This window comes from Pipistrellus hanaki (genome assembly GCF_964339955.1).
Source record: "Pipistrellus hanaki genome assembly, chromosome: 2".
Classification (NCBI taxonomy): domain Eukaryota; kingdom Metazoa; phylum Chordata; class Mammalia; order Chiroptera; family Vespertilionidae; genus Pipistrellus; species Pipistrellus hanaki.
Window position 1 is genome coordinate 109,267,023 of NC_140504.1, and position 16,980 is coordinate 109,284,002.

Here is a 16,980-nt window from a genome sequence, read left to right on the forward strand (position 1 = left end):
GTCTAGTTTACTTTGCTTAGTGACTATTCCAAAGTGTTTTTGGAAAAAATATATTCCTTGTTTGCTTTCCTTGAAGTCTCTCTTTCTTTAGCTTATATTCAGGGAATATTTTTGAAAATATTTTATTGATTTTTTTAAAGAGAGAGGAAGGGAAAGAAAGATAGAAACACTGATGAGAGCGAAACATCTACAAAGATTGGCTGCCTCTTATATGCCCCCACTGAGGATTGAGCCTGCAACCTGGTCATGTGCCCTGATTGGGAATCAAACCAGTGACCTGCTGGTGCATAAGTCAATGCTCAACCATTAAGCAACACCAGCTAAGCTGGGAAATTGTGGTGTTTTTTTAAAATATATTTTTATTGATTTCAGAGAAGAAGGGAGAGGGAGCGAGAGATAGAATCATCAATGATGACAGAGAATCATTGATTGGCTGCCTCCTGCACTCCCCACACTGGGGATCCAGCCCACAATAAGGTTATCCAGTCCACCAAGGCAAGTGCCTTGACTGGGAATCCAACTGAGACCTCCTGGTTCATAGGTCGATGCTCAACCAACTGAGCCATGTAGGCAAGGCAGGGCAAGGACATTTTTGACAGAGATTTCTTTGAATGCTAGGAGTTGTGACAACAACCTCTTATAGTCTTCAGATTGTCTCTTGTTAAAATACTCCTTCAACAGTTAGCCAAGAGCTAAGTCAGAAGTGAAATATTAGGATCATCATATTTTTGAGCATATGTTCTGCTCTGTGTAAGTACATGGATTTCTAAATTCCCCTTTATATATGGGTGCTTTTGAGTTCCCTAATTCCTCAAATAAACTCTCCCCAGCTTTCTATTGTATGTCTCAACTGTAAAATATTTGTACCAAGTTGCTGTAAATTTTTGGTTATCCTTATAGTCATTGCTTGCCACTTTTCTGTTCTTAATGGGCTCATGTTAGGCAAAACAAATATGAGCACCTTGTTTCCATTCTTCAGACAGACTAAAACAGACATACACAGAAACTTGCAAAAAAGATCCATTCAGTCCCACATTGGGAATGGAAGTTGACATTTGTAATCCTGTTACTGATTTAAAGGGAAATATAACAAGAGAAATACAAAGAAAGCCACAAGCTTGTTTACTATTTTTAGCTTGCCTATTTCCTGATCCAGCATTTTCTTTGTAGCCATAAAACTGATTATTTTCCAGAGTTCTGACAATGTTAGTGCTAAGTTTCTGCTGTGTGTGTGTGTGTGTGTGTGTGTGTGTGTGTGTGTGTTTATGTTTTGAAGGGAGCAGGGCAGGAACTTGAGGCTTTTCACTCTGCCAGCTTGCTGACATCACTCCAGTGGTGATTTATTATTTTTCCCAAGAAAACATACTGGGCTTAATTTTAAGTCAGAAGTTAAAAATTTATAGCCTGTGGACCATTTGCAGCCTGTTGACTGCTTAATATCTACAGCCTTATTGGAATAGACAAGACCCAATATTAGCTGTCGGAACCTTTATAGGAAAAAATTGCGGACCATGTTTTATTATAAAAGCTGGGTGGTATACCCTATTGTTTAATTAAATTGTCTCCCATTTAATGTTACTTATATTGAAATATGTTAGCAATCATACTTGGGTAAAAACTACTGTTTGAATTTTAACCCTACTATTCTGACTTTGACCTTCACTTACTTGCTTTGTTCATCGCGCAATGGGCTTAGGGAGGATGAGTTCAAGTTCTGGGCAAGGTTACAGGCAGAACTTTCTCATTCATTAAAGAGCCAGCCCTATGTACACTTAATGGTTATCTCGAGCTGGCCTCAAAAACAATGCTGTTCTATCCAATTAAAAAAAAAATGCACCTGGCATGGTATTAAGACTGTGGGTATATCTGGTCTCTGGCCTGTAAGGTCAGACAGCTAAGTTTATCTTCATCATTCTTCAAACGAGCTAAAGCAAACTAGAAAGCAACATTTTATCTAGGAAGAACAGCAGAGAATTCCAAACAACAGTTTGTTGTAGAATGGGGGTTTTCCTTCTCAGAACCTTTAAAATAACTACCTGCCCCTAAAGCCTTGCAGTCGTGTACTCTTGCGGCTGCCCTGGCCAGTTCAATAAATTCTTGTTTGCTTTTTAAATAAATTATCAGCCTCCGGTGGTCTTATTTTGAACCCAGGGTTCGACCCCACCACAGTATATATACAAGGCTGCCTATACTTTTGTAGTTTCAGCATTCATAAATGTATGAAAAAAAAGTTTTAAAAGGATAAATAAAACCTTAAAAATTAATGCAGCTAAAATTAACAACTTGATTTAACGTGAAGTTCTTTTTGATGAGATGAAGTTTCATGACAATGTGTTATCTAAAATATTGTCTTAAAATAAATTTACCTAATTAAAAATGTTTTTAAATTTTTGTGGACTCCTCACTATATATTGGCAGGTTGCACAGGGTTTGTGGACATGATTTGGAATACTAAATGACTTCTGGCTTATAAGTATATGGCTTTTACTTATTTTTTAGTTAATTTACATTATGATTATTTGAGAACAGAACTTTGTCATTTATTTCTTTTCAGCCACATGGTCTGCGATTTTTACATGTTAGATGGTCAATAAGTTAGTAATAGCTAGGAAGAATTAAATCCAATAAAAGTCCCAAAGTTTAATATGCCATTGAATTCAAGGCAGGGAACTGGAGTCTATACAGGATGTACATTAGAAGTTCTGGGGTTGAGTCTGTAGTCCATCACTTATTAACTATATTAAAATGGAAAATTCCAATTCTTTCACCTTTAAAGTAGGAATAGCAAAATTAACACATAAAGAACTTCTATTTCATACCTAAACCAAAAGAAGCTGAACAAAGTGAAAACAAACTGAGAACTCAAGTCACAGAGCAAATTTCTATCTTGAAATTCCCATAGTGACAGGTACATTCAGAGAGATACTGTACTTGAAATTTTCCTACCTGGAGCAGAAGCCTTTAGGAACATTTATATGATAATTTTGATAAACTTTTGGAGGCTGAACCAGTATGAACTAGTGTCAGAAGAAAACATTCCTGTGGAATGCAGTCACAGGGGCTCTTCACTTTTATGGACCTTCAGATTCTCAGAGTGTGGGTCTGAGCAAACCACCATAGAACCCTCAAAAAAGGAAGGAAAAAATAATTTCTGTGAACCACTTCTAGAATGTTTGTCCTAAAAAAAAAATCAGACTCCACGGGAATGGGATCCACCAGAGAGCAATTGTGAAACCTTATTCTAATCGGGGAAGAAATATCATCTCATTCAAGCTATTGTTAAGAAAGAGAAATAAAGTTAATAGGAGAAATATTTTATAGAAATAGGTTAAAAATGCTTTAATCAAAGAAGAAATGAGAGCTCCAGCCTTAGAGGAGGAACAGAAACACATGTTAAAGTCACAGATTTACTAAGACAGAAAATTATATTTCCCTTCCCCATTCCTTACCATATCTCTGCACCAACCAGCTTTCAGCATAACAACAGTGATAACATCAGTTGTAAGTACTAAGATGCAGATTATCTCTGAGAATCAGCACAAGGGAAACTTCAAGGACAAGAACAGAGACAAAGCCAAGGACAGTAGAGGAATTTGAAGTCTAAATTATAAACAGTTCAATTTCTATTCAGCTTAACAAATTCTCACATTAAAAACTTATTTTGCTCAGTTTCTATTACTCAGTGCAATGTTTCTCATTTCAGCAAACAATAACAAGGCATACCAAAGGCAAAAATAAACAACCTGAAGACACAAAGCAAACATTAGGACCAGACTCAGACATGAACCAATAGAACAATGAGGTATCATTAGATACCTAACTAGAATAATTAATATCCAGAAGCTAAAACATTAATTGCTGGCCTGGATGCAGAGCAACAGCAGGAACTCTTATTCATAGCTGACTGGTATTCAAAATGACTCATCCACTTCTGCCCACGCCAGTGTTGTTCAGTAGGTTGCTGGTTCCATTCCAAGTCAGGGCACTTGCCCAGATTTCAGGCTTGATCCTCAGTAGGGAAATGGGGGAGGCAGTCAGTGGCTGTCTCTCTCTTATATCAATGCTTTTCTATCTCTCTTCCTTTCCCTTCTTCTCTCTCTAAAAATCAATTGACATTATATTACTTTTATAATTTGTTCTATTAATGTGGTGTTTCACATTTATTAAGTTGCTTGTGTTCAGGCATCCTTGAATCCTAGGGATAAATCCTACTCTGATCATGTTGTATGATCCTTATAATATTCTATTAGATTCAGTTGTTAATGTTTCATTGAGAATTTGTATCTGTATTCATTAGGAATATTGGTCTACCATTTTCCATTTCTTTAATATCCTTATCTAGTTGAATGCTGGTCTCATAAAATGAGTTTGTGAATGTTCCCTCTGGAATTTTTTGGGAAGAATTTGAGAAGAATTTGTGTTAATTCATTTTTAAATGTTTGGTAGAATTCACCCATGGAGTCATTTGGTCCTGGATTTTTCTATGTTGGGAGTGTTTTTTAATACTGATTTAATTTCCTTCCTTGTTATTTATCTGTTCAGGTTTTCTTTTTCTCCCTTTGTGTGTGCGTGTGTGATTTACCAAGGATATTTTCCATTGATTTTTAGAGAGAGTGGGAGAGACAGAAAGAGAGAAACATCAATGTGAGAAAGACACATCAATTGGTTGCCTCCCACATGAGCTCTGACCAGAGCCAGGGATCAAGCCTGCAACCAAGGTAGGTGAGCAGAATTGAACCTGGGACCTTTCAGTCCACAGGCCAAAATCCACTGAGAAAAACTGGCTAGGGTGTGATTTAGACTTTATAAGTTGTATGGTTCTAAGAATGTATCCCTTTGTTTAAGGTTGTCTAATTTGTTGCCATACAATTTGTCATAGTAGTTTCTTATGATCTTTTATATATCTGTGGTATCAGTTGTAATGTCTCCTGTTTCATTTCTGATTTTATTCAGTTGTATTCTCTGTCTTTTTCTCTCCATAAATTGAGCTAAAGATATTTTCATTTTGTTTATATTCTCAAATTATCTACTCTTAGTGTTACTGATGTTTTCTATTATTATTCTTTGTTTGTGTGTGTGTGTGTGTGTGTGTGTGTGTGTGTGTGTGTGAGAGAGAGAGAGAAAGAGAGAGAGAGAGAGAGAGAGAGACCAATTGGTTGTCTCCTGTACACTCCCCAACTGGGGATCAAACATGCAACCCAAGAATGTGACATGACCAGGAATAGAACTGGCAATCATTTGGTTTACTGGACAACACTCAACCAACTGAGCTCCCTCACCCCCACCCCCACCCCCAAGTCAGGCTCTGCTATTCTTTTATTCTATTTTATATATTTCTGCTCTAATTTTACTTCTGCAAACTTTGAGCATAGTTTATTCTTATTTTTGTGGTTCTTTGAGGTGTAAACTTATGTTGTTTATTTGATATTTTGTTTTGTTTTTAATGTAGGGATTTATCAACATAAACTTCCTTTTTAGCCTTGCTTTTGCTGCAACCCCTCATTGGTATGTTGGGTTTCCATTTTCATTTTTTTTCAAGATGTTTTGATTTCCATTTTGGTTTTATCTTTGATACGTTGGTATTTTGGGAGCATGTTGTTTAATTTCCACATATTTATGAATTTTGTAATTTTTCCCCCTGAAAATATATTTCTATTTTTAATATGTGTTTGCACAAGATCTTCATATAATTTTAATATTTAATATTTTTCACTTATCTTGTGATTTAACTAATGACCTATTTTGAAGAATGTTTTTATTTCTATTATGCTGGTGCTAGATGCAATGTTCTGAATATGTCTGTAACATCTTATCTAAAGTCTTGTTCAAGTCTAATATTTCTTCTCACTCTTTTGGTCTTGGTTGTCTATTCATAATTGAAGCTAGGATATTAAAATCTTCCATTGTTATTGCATTTTGTATTTCTCCATCGTATCTGTTAGTATTTGCTTTATGTTTAGGTCTCTGATGATGGGTTCATATATACTTATACTTGTTATATTTTCTTTATATTTTGACCATTTATAATTATATTAGAGGCCTGATGCATGAAATTCATGCATTGGTAGGGTCCCTAGGCCTGTCCAACAATCAGGGCTGATATGTGGAGCAACTAGCCAGTGATCAGGGGCACTTTCTGGCACCCACTTTGGCTGGCCTGGGGCCTGTGGGCTGGGGAGAGCTCCTGCATTGAGCATCTGGCCCCTGGTGGTCAGTGCACATCCTAGTGACTTGTTGTTCCTCCAGCAGTTCCACCGTTTGGTTGATTTGCATATAAGGCTTTTATTATATAGGACTAGTGGCCCAGTGGCCCTCAATCCGGCCTGCACCCTCTCCAATCTGGGACCCCTTGGGGGACATATGATTGCCAGTTTAAACCAGCAGTTGGACATCTCTCTCACAATCCAGGACCATGGGCTCCTAACTGCTCACCTGCCTGCCTGCCTGATTACCCCTAACCACTTTGCCTGCTGGCCTAACTGCCTCTGCCTTGGCCCCTTAGAGTGATCAGGCAGGCAGGCAGGTGAGCAGCTTTGTCCAGACTAGAGACCTGGTGCACGGATTCATGCACCAGTGGGGTACCGTGGCCTGGCCTGCGGGATCGGGCTGAAACCAGCTCTTTGACATCCCCTGAGGGGTCCCAGAATTGGGCTGCTAAGTCACCACAGCTTGGCAACTCCTGCATTGAGCATCTGCTTCCTGGTGGTCATTGCACATCATAGATACTGGCTGGTTGGCCGGTCACTTAGGCTTTTATATATAAAAATTGAGCTATTTTTAACACTTTTGTCCCCAACCTTTATACCAAAGTTAAATAGATAATACCCACCATGTTATAGTATTAAAATCCTCTGAATCTGATTATATACTTACTTTTAGAAGTATGTTGTATATCTCTATACATTTTTCAAGTTGCTACTTATCTTTATTTCAGCTTGAAGAACTGCTTTCAACATTTCTTTAAGGCAAGCCTAGTGGGGATGAGCTCACCCTGTTTTTGTTACTAGGAAAAGTCTTACCTTACCTTCATTACTGAGGAACAACTTGGCTCAGTGCAGTATGTTGGCTGAGGTGGCATTTTTCCTTTCAACACTCCCATTCTTGCTTGGCCTGTGATCTGTCTGTAGGAAAATCTGTGTTAGCTTTTTTTTTTTTTTTTTTTTTTTTTGGGGGGGGGGGGGTTTGGGGCAGTCTTCCTTACATAAAATAATTGTTTTTCCCTTGATGCTTTTCAAATTTTGTCTTTGTCTTTAGATAACTTTAATATAATATGTCCTGGAGAAGATGGTTTTGAATTTGAATTTTGAAGTGACTTATTAACTTCATGAACTTGAATGTTCATCCATAACCCCTCCCTAGGTTTGGAAGTTCTCAGCTATTATTTCTTTAAATTAATTTTCCACCTTTTTCTCCATCTCCTCTCTTTTGGTACTATAATGATGACAAATCAGTTTTCTTATATTAAATTATTTGTCTACTAGGGGTCTGGTAGCCCTCAGGGGCAGGAGGCAACAAAGCAATGAAGAGAAGGTGATGACCCATCCCACTTCTGCTGCTGCCACTGCTGGCAGTGCAAGCCTCTGCTGGCCCTAGGTACATGAGCCTCTAGCAGCCCTGGGCGGCTGGGTGGCCATCATCTGAGGCTTTTCTGCACCTTGGGCAGGCCCTGGGTGGCTTGGGGGCTGAGGATACTGGGGGACTCCAGAGGCAGGAGGGACTGAGAAGACTGAGCACCACCATCTAGTGGCTGTGGACACCGCCACCTTTGAGGACAGGGCAGTCAATTAGGATATTCTCTCCTTATTGGCTGTGGGTGCCACCATCTTTGTGATGGTGTGAGGGTCAATTAGCATATTCTCTCTTTATTAGATAAGATGTTATCTTGTGGCTCTTGAGCATTATAATAACTATTATGAATCTTTGAAGGCAATTCTATATCCCTATTCCTTTTGAGTTAGTTACTGGAAGTTTATTATGTTTCTCTGGTGGAGTTATACCCTTCCCCCCACCCAAGTCTTCATGATTCCTGTGGCCTTCCATTTATAAAAGGAATTAGCTCTTCCAGATTTTATAGACTGCCTACTGTAAGTAAAAATCTTTACCTATAACTGGGATCAGAGTAGAGCATTTTATGATTCCAGGTCTAGTGGTTCAAACACAAGTGTGTGGGAGTGTGGCTGCTTCATGTTCCTTTTTTTTTTTTTAGTTGATGTTTTTCCATAGTAATATTCTCTCTCTTTTTTTTCTTTTTCTTTTTTAAATATATTTTTATTGTTGATGTTATTACAGATATCTCCCATTATCTCTCTCTTACACCCCAGCCCTACTCCCACCCACCTCAGGTCCTCATTACCCTATTGCCTGTGTCTATGGGTCATGCATATAAGTATATAAGTTATTTCCTTTATCTTTTCTTATCCCCTCAAACCTACATCAAGGTATATCAGTCTGTTTCATGCCTCCCTGCTACAGGTTTTATTTTGTTAGTCAATTCCTTTTGTTCATTAGATTCCACAAATAAGTGAGATCATGTGATATTTGTTTTTCTCAGTTTGGCTTATTTAATTTATTATATTTTCCAGGTCTCTCCATGCTATATCAAAGGGTAAGATATTCTCTTTTTTACTGCTGCATAGTATTCCACAATGTAAATATCCCACAACTTTTTTATCCACTCATCTATTGATGGGCACTTGGGTTGCTTCCAAATTTTAGCTACTGTAAATAACACTGCTATGAACATAGGGATGCATATATTCTTTCTGATTGTTGTTTTGTTTTTTTAGGATATATTCCCAAAAGTGGGATTGGTTATCTTCTTTTTATCTTGTACTTACTTACTTAGTTTTGGTTTTGTGGTTACTTGAGAGCATACTTGAAACATCTTATAGATATAATAGTCTATTTTAAGCTGATAATTTAATTTAGTAGCATCAAAACCTCTACCTTTTTACAAGTATGTGGTTACTTGTTGGCTTAGGCCACTGGTGTCTACAGCATCAACAAATGAATGGTATTTGATGAGCACAGTGGAGATATACACAGAGTTCACAAGAGCTGTTAGGGTCCATGGGTACCCTTCCAGATTCAATAGTTAGAGGCCTGCACAGGCAATGGTAGTATGTATGGAGTTGGCTATAGGGCCCAGGTGCAGGTGCCTGTGTAGTGGCAGGGGATGATTATAAACACATACATAGTGGTGGTGACTAGAACAAATAGCAATAGCCAGGGTTAATTGTGGGAATACTCGATTGTTGGCATATGCTCTTGTGGGTGAAGGGTCTTGCTAAAATCATACTTCAGTGGAGGCGAGAGATAGGGCCTGGGACAAAGCCATTTAGGTGTACAGATAGGGAGGCTAACTACAGGTGAGCCAGTGGTATAGGGCACTAACAGGAGATAGTGACCGACCCTATACCGTAAGCAGTTGTGGAGTCCTATCAGCTGACACGTACATCTGTAACCTGTAAACAGTCTCCCTACAGGCATGTGCATAGCCATGGAGGCCGTGATGGCAGTAATGCTTGGCACCAGCAGGCGGGTTAGTGGTGGATGAGCTCAGTGTTGCAGTCCAATGACAGTAGACAGTGCTATATCCAGAATCACAAAAGTTGTGTGGCCTTGACTACTGGTCCTAAACTGCTGGGGTTCTTTGCAGAACTGATCACTGGGACCTGCAGTCATTCCCACTACATGATTGATATTGGTAGTCCCTGCTTTTTTTGTTCTGAGCCATCTGTACTCATCTAAGGTTTACCAGTCTCTAGGTGCAGTAAAACCGAGGCGGGTAATTCAAGCAATGCTTTAAAAGGTTGGGGAAGCTGGTCACCTACTCTCCCTTCCCTGATGTGGGAAACTCTAGTTGGGGAGTTCCCTCTTGGTACTGAGCAGTGCTGGCCTGGATGATGAGGTGCACAGAGAATATGAAGCTATTCTTCCTTCTTCTTTCATGCAATTATTTTCAATTGTTTTGTACCATTGTGTTGCTGAAGTTTCTTAAGTGGACTCCTGAACTCTCTGAGAGATGTTTTATTCTTGGATAGGATCTTTGTTGTGAGAATGGAGGCTGAGATTTCCTATTTCACTATCTTGCTGACATAACTCTCCCTTACTGTTATTGCTTACACAATCATGACACTCTTATCAAAACTAAGAAACTAGCATTAATATTTATTTTATTTTATTGTTTAAAATATTACAAATAGTAGTACACATTTGCTTTTTAACCCAAATTGACCTTCCTCTGGCCTCCCTTACCCTCCAGGAACATGCCCACCTCTACCCCCCAGTGTCTTGAATCCATTGCATGCATACAGGTCCCTCAGTTGATCTCTTATCTACCTCCACAACCCTCCCCAGCCTTCTCGCTGTAATTTGACAGTCTGTCTGATGCTCATTTGCCTCTGTAACTATTTTTGTTCATCAGTTTATAATGTTCTTTATATTCCACAAATGAGTGAGACCATGTAATATATTGCTTTTACTGACTGGCTTATTTCACTTAACATAATGCTCTCCAGTTCCATCCATGCTGTTGTAAATGGTAAGAATTCCTTTGTTTTTACAACAGCGTAGTATTCCATTGTATAAATGTACCATAGTTTTCTAATCCACTCACATACTGATGGGCATTTGGGCTGTTTCCAAATCTTAGCTACTGTAAATTGTGCTGCTATGAACATAGGGGTGCATATATCCTTTCTGATTGGTGTTTCTGTTTTCTTGGGATATATTCCTAGAAGTGGTATTACTGGGTCAAATGGGAGTTCCATTTATATATATAATGTTTTTTTACAGAGAGGAAGGTAGAGAGATAGTTTGAAACATTGATGAGAGAGAAACATCAGCCGCCTCCTGCACACCCCCCACTGGGGTTGCACCCGCAACCAAAGTACATGCCCCTGACTAGAATTGAACCTGGGACCCTTCAGTCCACAGGCTGACGCTCTATCCACTGAGCCAAACTGGTTTTGGGGGAAGTTTTATATTTAGTTTTTTGAAGAAATGACATATTGTTTTCCATAGTGGCTACACCAGTCTGAATTCCCACCAGCAGTGAAGGAGGATTTTTTTTTCTCCACATCCTCTCCAGCACTTGTCTGTGTTGATTTGTTGATGATAGACATTCTGACAGATGTGAGATGGTACCTCATTATCTCTCAGATGATTAGTGACTTTGAGCATGTTTTCACGTATCTCTTGGCTTTCTGAATGTCCTCTTTTGAAAAGTGTCTATTTAGGTCCTTTGCCCATTTTTTCCATTGGATTGTTGTTTATCTTCCTTTTGTTAAGTTGTATGAGTTCCCTATAAATTTTAGAGAATAAACCCATATCAGAGATAACATTGGAAAATATGTTCTTTCATGCAGTGGGCTTTCTTGTTGTTTTGTTGATGGTTTGTTTTGCTGTGAATAAGCTTTTTATTTATGTAGTCCCATTTGTTTATTTTTCTCCTTAGTTTTCATTGCCCTAGTAGTTGTATCAGTAACAATACTGCTACAAAAAATGTCTATTTTGGTGCCTATGTCTTCTTCTAAGATTTTCATGATTTCTCATCTTATGTTTAAGTCCTTTATCCAAAATAAGTTTATTTTTTGTGTATGGTAGAAGTTGGTGGTCTAGTTACTTTTTCTTTTCTTTTCTTTCTTTTTTTTTTTGCAAGTATCTGTCCAATTTTCCCCACATCATTTATTGAAGAGACTGTCTTGACTCCATTGTACACTCCTGCCTCCTTTGTAAAATATTAATTGAGCATAATGGCTTGTATTTATTTCTGGATTTTCTATTTTGAATAACTGGTCTATATGTCTGTTCTTCTGCCAGTACTAGGCAATTTTGAGGAGAGTGGCATTGTAGTATACCTTGATATCTGATACTGTGATCCCTCCAACCTTGTTCTTTTTTCTCAAGATTGCTGCATATATTTGGGGTATTTTTCTTTTATTCAGATGAATTTTTGGGGAGTTTGGTTTAGGTCTTTGAAGTATGCCATTGATATTTTAATGGGGATTGCACTGAATCTGTAGATTGCTTTGGGTAATTTGGACATTTTAATGATGTTGATTATACCAATCCATGAATATGGTATGTTCTTCCACTTGTTCATGCTATATCTTTTTTTCTTTTCTTTTTAGTATCCTGAAATTTTTTAGTACAGGTCCTTTATCTCCTTGGTTCAATTTATTCCTAGGTATCTCAATTTTTTTTTGTTGCAATGGTAAATGGGATTGCTTTTTTGGTTTTTCTTTCTGTGAGTTCATTATTGGTGTATAAGCCACAGACTTCTGGGTGTTAATTTTGTAACCTGCTACATTGCCAAATTCATTTACTAAGTCTAGTAGTTTTTGATAGAGTCTTTGGGGTTTTCTATGTAGAGTATCATGTTATCTGTGAATAAGGACAGTTTTAATTCTTCTTTTCCAATTTGGATGGCTTTTATTTCTTCTCATCTGATCATAATGGCTAGTAATTCCAGTACTATGTTGAACAGGAGTGGAGAGAGCGGGCATCCCTGTCTTGTTCCTAATCTTAGGGGAAATAATTTTCATTTTTGCCCATTGAGTATGATATTGGCTGTGGGATTGTTATATATGGCTTTTATTATGTTGAGATATGATCCTTCTATTCCCACTTTGTTGAGAGTTTTTATTACAAAATGGTGTTGGATTTTTTCAAATGCTTTTTCTGCATCAATGGATATGATTATATTGTTTTTATCATTCAGTTTGTTTATTTGATGTATCACATTTATTGATTTACAAATATTGTACCATCCTTGCATCTCTAGAATAAACCTCACTTGGTCATGCTGCATGACCTTTGTAATGTAATGCTAGATTTGATTTGCTAAAAATTTGTTGAGAATTTTGGCATCTGTGTTCATGGCCTACAATTCTCTTTCTTTGTATTGTCTTTATCTGGTTTTGTGATTAGGGTAATGCTGGCTTCATAGAAAGGACTTGGAACTACTCCTTCCTCTTGAATTTTTGAATAGGCTGAGGAAGATTGGTATTATTTCTTCTTTGAATGTTTCATAAAAACTCTCCATGGAGTCATCTGGTCCAGGGATTTTGTATGTTGAAACTTTTTTTGATTACTGCTTCAATTTCCTCAATAGATATTAGCCTATTCAGATTTTTGGTTGAGTTTTAGAAGGTTGTATTTTTCTAGGAATAAGTCCATTTCTTTTAGGTTGACCAGTTTGTAGGAATAGAGTTGTTCATAGTATTTTTGTTTTTTATGATTCTTCATATTTCTGTGGGGTCTGTTGTTATTTTGCCTCTTTTGTTTCTGATTTTGTGCATGTGGGTCCTTTCTCTTTACTTCTTGGGTGAGCCTGGCAATAGGTTCATTCATCTTGTTGATCCTTTCAAAGAACCACCTCTTGGTTTCATTGATCTTTTGTGTTTTTTTGTCTCTATTTCATTTATTTTTGCTGTGATCTTTATTATTCCTTCCTTCTGCTCACTCTAGGTTTTTCTTGTTGCTCCTTTTCTAATTTTTTCAAGTTGCACATTTAGATGGTTTATTACAAGTTTATTTATTTATTTTTTTAGGTAGGCCTGTAATGCTATGAACTTCCCTTTCAGTACTACTTTCAATGTGTCCCAAAGATTTTAGATTGTTGTGTTTTTATTGTAATTTGTTTCCAGGATGTTTTTTTTTTTATTTTTTCTTTGATCTCTTTGGTAACCCGTTCATTGTTTAATATTATGCTATTCAGCCTCCAAGTGTTTGAATTATTTTTATTGTTTTTATTGTAGTTGATTTCTAATTTTATGCCATTGTGGTCTGAGAACTTGCTTGATATGATTTCAATCTTCTTGAATTTGGAGAGGCTTTGCCTGTGTCACAACATGTAGTCTATATTTGGAAATGTCCCATGTGCACTTTAGAAAAATGCACATTCTAGTTTTGTAGTAGAATGTTTTAAAGGTATCGATTAAGTCCATCTGATCTATAATAGTGAGTAATTTAGGATTGCTCTTTCTTTGCTAATTTTTTGTCTAGAGCATTTATCCAGTGATGTTAGTGGGGTATTAAAGTCTTCTACTATGATTGTATTGCTGCCAATTGCTCCCCTTATATCTTCCAGAAGTTTTGTTTATGTATTTAAGTGCTCCTGCATCGGGTCCATATATGTTTACCAGAGTTATATCCACATTGGTCTCTTTAGAATTATGAAGTAGCCTTCCTTGTCTCTTGTTATAGTCTTCACTTTAAGGTCTATTTTGTCAGATATAGGTATTGCTATTCCTGCTTTTTTCATTTCCACTTTCTTGGTAGGTATTTTTCCATCTTCCACTTTCAGTCTGTGTGAGTTCCTTGTTTTGAGGGAGAATATATAGGTTATGTTTTCTCATCCATTCAATCACTCATTGTCTTTTGATTGGAACGTTTAATCCATTTACAGTTAATGTTATTATCGATAGGTACTTGTTCACAGCCATATGATTTATGCCTATGTGCCTTCCTCCTTTTCTATGTCTTCTTTTTATAGCATTTCCTTTAGCATTTCTTGCTTTGCTGGGTTGGTAGTAATAAACTCCTTTAGCATTTTTTTTTTTTGTCTATGAAGCTCTGAACTGACCCTTCAATTTTTATTGATAGTCTTGCTAGATAGAGTATTTTTGAATTTAGCCTTTTGCTTTGCAGCACTTTGTATACTTAGTTCCATTCTCTTCTAGCTTGATGTGTTTTTTTTTTTTTTTTTTTTTTTTGTTGAGAAATCATTTGATAATCTAAGGGGTGATCCTTTGTAGGTAACTCTCTGTCTCTCCTTTGCAGCCTTTAATATTCTCTTTTTGTCATTAACATTTGCCATTGCAATTATGACATGTCTTGGTGTGGCTCTTTTGGGATTCATCTTGTTTGGGATTCTCTGTACTTGTGCAACTTTTTACTTTCCCATATCAGGGAAGTTTTCTGTGAAATAGATTGTTTCTTCAAGTAGATTCTCTAATTCTTGCTGCTCTTCTTGTACTCTGGCACCCCTATGGTACTTTGTTTCATGTTGTCCCAAAGCCCTGTTAGGCTTTCCTCCTGCTATTTAAATTTTTTCTCCAGTTGATGTTCAAATTGGGCTTTTTTTCTCTGACCTTATTTTCTAACTCATTAATTCGGTCCTCTGCTTCTTCTAGTCTAGTGTTGAAATGTTCCATAGCATTTTTGATTATAGCTATATCACTTTTGATTTCTTCCTGATTTTTGTATAGGTTTTTACATCAGGTTTATAAACTGTATGTCCATTACTTTGAATTCTTTTTCTGTCATATTGCATGCCTCAGTTTCACTTATTTCCTTTCTTGGTGATTCTTCTTTTTCTTTCCTCTGGGTATTGTTATGTTGTCTACCCATTCTAACTATCGCCAGAAAGTCCAATTGCCGATTTGCAGGGGCCTGAGTCATGTGCAGTGGGAGCTTTGTGCCACCCAAGTGTCATTTAAAATCTCTGACACTGAGACATGTCATCACCACATGTGGGAGCCACGCATGCCAAGAATCAGAGTCACTAGTGCTCAGTGCAGCCTCATGTGTGCACCTAGAATAAGGAATCCTACATGCACTGTGCTGAAAACAAGTCCCCATAGGTGTACATGGAAAATCAGAGTCCCCTAGCATGTGCCAGGAGTAAGAAAACATGTGTGCATGTGGCAAGAATTGAATATGAAATCTTCGTCAATTGGTGAAACTGTGAATTATAATCCCAGTGTGTGTGTGCCCCAAGAATTGGAGTCACAGGCTCTTAGTGTGCATGCACTGAGAATCAGTTATCCTGTGAGTGTATGGTGAGAAACAGAGTCCCCACTTGTGCGCACTAAGAGTCAAGTCACTGGTGCTAGGTGTTGCCCCTTGCACGGAGAATCACGGTCCCTGATCTGCGTGGGGGTCTGAGTTGCACAGCTGTCCTTTGTTGGCAGGAGGCCCACTCCTACCTTACAGGAAACAGACTCCTCTGTGTGCACGATCAGAGTCAAAGTTAAGTCACACAGTTGCCTTGTGTTGGAAGGAAGCCTGCTTGCACGGAGCTGGTCTGGCAGGTCCTATGCTGCTGCAGGGGGCCAGCAGGGAGGGGGATGGGCTCCATGATTCACAGTAATCTGCGACTGGGATGTCTGGGGTCTTGGTGTCTGTGGGTCTGCAGGTTTTTGTCTCAAGTGTTTGTAGGGTCCAGCTTGTGTCTGATACCATATTGGGTGGTGGTGAGGCTAGGGTTCTAGATGCAAGCAGTCCTCTAGCATTAGTATTTTTAACCAAATCCCAATCTTATTTGGATATCCCCAGATTTTTTACTAATGTACTTTACATAGTGCTTAACATGTACTATTTCTAGCTCTTCCTGTTCCTTCATTTGTCCAACATTTACATTATTCTTGCCCACAGCCTTTGCTTCTCCAACTCCTGTCCACATTTCTGTGGCTCCACCCCCACGAAAATCTTGCTATTGCTAGTCTGGTTCCTAGTGATTTTGCTGAAAAAATAGAGAATTAACAAGAAAGGAACCTAACATACTGTCAAAGAAGATGTAGGAAGGGAGGATACAGTTATTAGAAACCAGGGTTATCTAGATGAAAAGAAACAAGGAAAGAAGAAGGGTAATAGGAGTCAAAGAAAAGTTATTTAAGGGGGTGCAAAATACTTCAGGGCTCATTGATTAATCAATCCTACAAAGTCAAGAACTGTATTGAAAGGTATGTAATTATTCAACCATTACATTGTCTGTGAGTAAGTTCATGGAGGATACCATTCACTCTTTCAGAGGTCTATAGTACCAAATGCTAAATTCTTGTTGGCTGCCTTTCATCCTTTATCTCCCATTTATTTGGTAAATGCTTACATCATCTTTCATCAGACACAAGCTCACACCACTTTAGATAACTATTTTTTTTCTCTTTCTTTGGAGGTTTTGACTAAGGTAGGTTCATCTACAGTTAGTTTCTTACCTCTGCATTGTCCTGTTAATCAGTTCTTTAGGTTTCA